The sequence below is a fragment of the Engystomops pustulosus genome, chromosome 6 (genome assembly GCF_040894005.1).
Source record: "Engystomops pustulosus chromosome 6, aEngPut4.maternal, whole genome shotgun sequence".
NCBI classification, from domain to species: domain Eukaryota; kingdom Metazoa; phylum Chordata; class Amphibia; order Anura; family Leptodactylidae; genus Engystomops; species Engystomops pustulosus.
The window spans coordinates 69,795,236-69,801,143 of record NC_092416.1 but is presented as its reverse complement, the minus strand read 5'-3'; positions in this window follow the sequence as shown (position 1 = coordinate 69,801,143).

The following is a 5,908-nucleotide window of genomic DNA, read 5'->3' as shown; positions in this document are numbered from 1 at the left end:
ATAGCCCGCACCAGCCCGGCCCTAATTTATTAGTTGACTCGGATAACCCCTTTAATTATGATGGATGGAGGGGTGAAGAACGCTCCTCCCTTTCTTTTACTTTAATCAAAAATTTTTATTGTGGTTTTTTAACACTTTTTCTTGCACACACAAGTACATGAGTAGCAAAACAGCAACAAACAATATACACAGAACAATACAAAGATACCCAGATCACTGCCCCCCTTCCCACAGCAGAAAGATAGGAGTCCAATTTTTGTCCTTCTACAAAGACCAGTCAATAAATCTATAAGGATTGTACCTAGAATGCAAGGGACATACAATACATTCTCAGCATAATCACCTTGATAGCCGCCCAGAAATCAATATGGAATTGCAGCGTGCCTGTCGTTAGCATCATTATTTGTTAATAAGGACATCCTTTTAAATCCACCAAGGATCTACTCAGGAGATTCTGCTGTATCCTGCCACCTCCACCACAGCTTTTCAAAATTTTTTTGAGATTTCCGTTGCAAGTATACCCCTTACTGTAATCTAATAATATAATTGACTTTGTTAATGAACTTCTGCACAGTTGGTGCCAAAATCCACCGGGGTGCGATAGACTTGCGAGCCAAATATAGTATAATATAATATAGTATAATATATATAACTTTTGCACACATAACAAAGTAACCCCCTCTATGGCATCTGTTTTCAACCAACCAGACCCAGAGTCCTATTCTGCAGAGTAAAGAAGACATCTTTTCTACCCTGTATAGAAAGTCTATTTGGGACAACAGCTGGGCTTCTGATGGCGATGGTATCCCTTTCAGGACAGCTGGGCATCCGAAATTTCTCCTAGGCCCGCCTCCCATTTTTCCTTTAAAGAAAGGGAGTATGCTTTCACATATTCCCAGAAATAATCCCTCTAACCAGGCCTTGAGGACTGAATAGTTCCATCTATAATTGACGGTTTTTATGTGTAAGAGCCGATGGCTGGGCCCACAGGTTCATCAGGTACACGATAAACAACACTTTGAATTCTCAGGATAATGTTTACTCATTAACAAAAGGTAGTGAGACCTGAGGGAAAATGCAATTCTGTATAACAGCGCACTGCTGGCCTTGTAGGAGTCCAAAATGTCCCAGTTTTACCTACAATAAGACTTTACAAGAACAATATTTACATTTACATACATTAACACAAGTACTGTACTTATGGTAGTTGGTTACTCTGCTGCCACCCACTGACCAAAGTTTGTTACCACAGATGTATTGCCATACAACCTTTCATATGTATGCCGTAATTGAAGAAATTTATCTTTGACCAGACTGGCTTCATTTTAGTAAATAAAAACAAAGTTGGGCATCTCACATCTCTAGTCATCCCTGTTCTGCCTATTTCAACTGCTGCAATCAGAGGTATCATACTAGTTATTGAAGACACCAATCTCCCATCAGGCCCAGCATTATCCAAAATCTGCGCCCGCTCAACTGTTGTGCCTGGGCCACCAGAAAGTAAATCCACAGATTGGAGCCAATCCACTGCTATCTTTGACCCTCTGTAAAGTCTCAATTTTAATTCTAGGATGCTTGTTTTTTCCACAACAGCTCTCGGAACATACTCTGTATAATATAAAATACCCTGAATGGTATCTGTGATGATATTACACCAACTGTACTTTTTTTTTCTTTATTTTGTCCTGTTAATTTTATTACTGACTGAAGGAGGAAATGTTAAATACTGTTACAACTGGCCAGGAAATTATGTGGAGCCTGACACCCGAGGAGGTTCCTTCATGACCACAGAGCAAGTGTAAGTATTCGCACCTCTGCTGGCTCCTCTCTGGGGAAGGAGAGATCAAAGAGATAGTAGACTGTGTGTTATTTTCCCTTCCAAAATTAGAATGAAGACAAAGGAATATCATAGCTGGCGCATAATTTATAATTATAGGTCCCCAGTTATAGGGGAGAGTCGTAGGTTCTAGATACCCTCATGGCCCGAGTATCAGAAGCCTAGCTGCAGGGGAACCCAGCCAATTGCAGAACACCCCTAATGTTAGGACTGGACACACCAAGTTTGGTATGGGGTGAAATGTAGCAATGTACCCTAGTGATTGGAAGCAATGGCACGTTAGTGCCATCTTCCAATCAAAAGTTATGGGGTTCTAATAAAAACTCCCCTTCACAGTGACATCACAGCCAGGGGTGGCGTCAAAAACCCACTGGGTTTAAAATAGTGAAACGGCCACACAGCCTGGTTTAGTTCTGAGGAATGTATTCACTAGAAGACTGGCCCGAAGTTATGCTTTGTCCTCCAGCCAAGTGCCACTTGCTATATGATAGTAAGGGTATTTTGTTTCTTTTCTCCCATTACTGTTTGTATGTATTGTATGTTTATTGTTTTTAACTTCTTTTTCTTAAGTTTATGTTTTGAGTGTACTGTATTTTTTATGTATGTCAAAATGTTGACTGTAATAAGCCTCTGTTTGTAGCCTTAAAGGGCACCTACCACCACGAATCTACCTATAAAGGTAGATCGGGTGGTAGGTGGATGTATGGGACGTGAGGATAGCCCTTTTTAGAGCTAATCCTCACGTCCCCGCTAGCGTAGCATAAACTTTATTGCCCTAATATGTTAATTTAATTAAGCGACTACCGCGGCGTGGAGTAGCCGGACACGAGGCTACACGGCGCGGCTACTCCACGCCCCAGTAGCTGCTTTCCCCCGCCTACCCTGTGATCTTCGGCGCGCAGCTCCTGGCAGCTGCGCGCCCTCGTCCGAGAAGCCGGAGTTCTTCGCATGCGCAGTAACTCCGGCCTCGTTCCCGAGATCGCGCATCTTGACCGGAGTTACTGCGCATGCGCAGAACTCTGGCTTCTCGGACGAGGGCGCGCAGCTGGCAGGAGCTGTGCGCCGAAGATCACAGGGTAGGTGGGGGAAAGCAGCTACTGGGGTGTGGAGTAGCCGCGCCGTGTAGCCTCGTGTCCGGCTACTCCACGCCCCGGTAGCCGCTTAATTAAATTAACATATTAGGGCAATAAAGTTTATGCTACGCTAGCGGGGACGTGAGGATTAGCTCTAAAAAGGGCTATCCTCACGTCCCATACATCCACCTACCACCCGATCTACCTTTATAGGTAGATTCGTGGTGGTAGGTTCCCTTTAAAGAATCTGAGTTCCCAAAGGGAATACATTACCAGGTCATCTAACATAGTATATGTAGTAATTGTAGTGATTGCATGTTCTGCGTGAATCATCAGTGTGAGTGTCTGTTTGCTTTCCACCAGTGCATCCTCCAATTCCTCTATAGTGGCCTACCCCTCAAATTGATTGCTAACCTTTGGCGTGAGCCTCGGTAAAGAGATACTGGAAACATATTCTCTTAACGCTTCTCTCTGGAAGACCAACTGGTAGAGCCCTTTATAATACGTGTAGAATCAATCAATATGGTAAGAACAGAACCATCTGTATCTGCTAGAGGGGGACCCTGCTAGAAAGAAATTATTGTTGCAAAGAGGTGATCTGCACTCTCTCCCTCCATCAATTTTTTGTTTAGAGAAACATAGATTATTTTCTGCTGACAGATGGACATGGCCTTATAAGGATCGTCTGGTTCATCTATCCACCTCTTTTCATTACCATCAGAGGGATTGCTTATGTAGGAGGATTCTGCAATAAATGGCGTCTACAATAAGAATTTAGTTAATGCAGAGCTGGACTCTTTCTGCGCACAGATTTTAAAATAGTAATGATTGCATAGTGTCCCCTTCAGACACTCCCACACAGCACCCTGTGAGCCTGTATGCGTAATGAAAGGGTGTCCATTGACAAAGTAGACTATGTTGTGGCTCCCTTCCCCCAAGCCATATGCATAGTTTAATGAACTGCGTGGAGGATATTCCATCGCTACTAGGAAATTCATTTAGGACAGGGACCTATATCAACTAGAATAACTGGAGTACTGTTTAGTTCAAGGGTTTGAAGATCCTCCAAATATCCAGTCCACACTCCTGTAACAACCTAGCAACCAACCTAACCATAGAGGGGCCATTTGCAGGTATCAAGCCCATATAATATTTGTCCAAATAGGGGTTCAACTAATTATTAACGTTCCCCACCATTAGCTCTGGGAGATCAGTAGACCCAGCCACAAAAGACAACACCTTTTTAATAATAGCATTGGAGAATGGAGGCAGGATATGTACTGATTTTAGTAAAAGCAGCGTTTCATATATGTCACATTTGAGGCATACAAACCAGCTTTCAGGATTGGTCTAATTTTCTATATAGGTGAATGGGATAGACCAGTAAATTAATACACTGACCCCCCGAGAGTGAGTAGAGTATGTGGAATGGAACTCATGGGACATCCATGCTCTGTTAAAGACAGATACGCTGTCCTTCACCAAATGGGTCTCAGCCAATTACAATATTGCAGGTTGATATTGTTGCAACGTAGAAAGCATCTCCCACAGGGCTGGATTAAAGGGGGGAGCACGGGGCGCACGCTTTTGACGTAGGCCTGAGCGCCTCCGGCTCATTAGCATTTTTTATAAAGTGGATTTTTTTTACTAAGACCTTCTGAAACATACGAAAAGCGGTGCCCAGTATCCCCTAAGGCAGTGATGGAGAACCGTTTTAAGCCTGAGTGCCCAAACTACAACCAAAATCCACATATTTGTGCCAACATGGCATTTTAGGCAGTAACTTATTGTTATCTTTTCATCCACATCTTTCAATCATATAGACCCCCTGAGGTCACCAATACAGTAGAAAGAAGGCGGAAAAAATTCAGACTCTCGTTGTAGCTTCTCTCCAGGGTCTCTCTGTAGAGGAAGAACGGTTGGTCAAGCAAGACGACCTCCAAAGATAATGCAGTTCCGTCCACACTTTCTCACATTTCCCGCAGTTCCAAACAGCCAATTAAGTGTTGTTTTAAAATAGCACTAAGAGCAGCATCTCTTAAGTTGCCTTGGAGTGCAGGAAGATTTGGTGGAATTGGTCCTTCCTGGGGTGATGGTCTGGGTGCCCACAGAAATGGCTCCGAGTGCCACCTCTGGCACCCATGCCATAGGTTCGCCACCACTGCCCTAAGGTAATGAGCATGACATGGGGACAGTCTACCACCAGTAAATTTACTTGAGCGCTACATGAACACAATATTAGCCTGTACATCACCCCCAGTTCTCCAACAGAGCGGCAGTACCCACATTGCTGCCCAATTAAGCAGTGGAAACACTGAATTGCTGAGTGGTTCTCACAACAGATATAGCACAAGAAATTTAATGGAGGGGGCAAAGTGACCCTTCTTATAGGACAAGCATGCCCACGTGGGCTTACGGGTTTCCCAGGAAAGGTGCGCTCCAATATCGGTCGCCTTGGCAGCCCACACTAGTCTAGATACACTAGGCTCTTTTTCTGGGATATGCTGACACTGAGAAGCCCTGCAACCAATTCCCAAAGGTCTTGGCTACCTTAGGTTTCTGCTCAGCTCCTTTCTCAAAAGACTTCTCATTGTCAATAGTCACATGATCCGAGAAACAAAAGGGGCGGGACTAGCACTCCTAAAATGTATATGGTCAGGGTCAAAATCATACACAAACAAACCAATAATATATTCAAAAGAAGAAAGAAGTATGCTGTAAGACCCAAATTCAAAATATAAACAAATTTATTTGTACCGTGGTACACCGCAACACAAAAACACATATAAAAACAATTAAAAAGTGTGAAAAACACACAAACACAATGCAGCAGGAAGACCTAGCATATGGTGATGCTGGTCCTCCTGACAGCCACCAGCTCCCCCTACTCTTAGGAACCTCTCCTAACTACTTGTATATCATAACAGTATAGACTGAAAAAATGATGGCAATACATAAAACCAAGATAGCAAAACCCAAACAAACAAATGTATGAAGG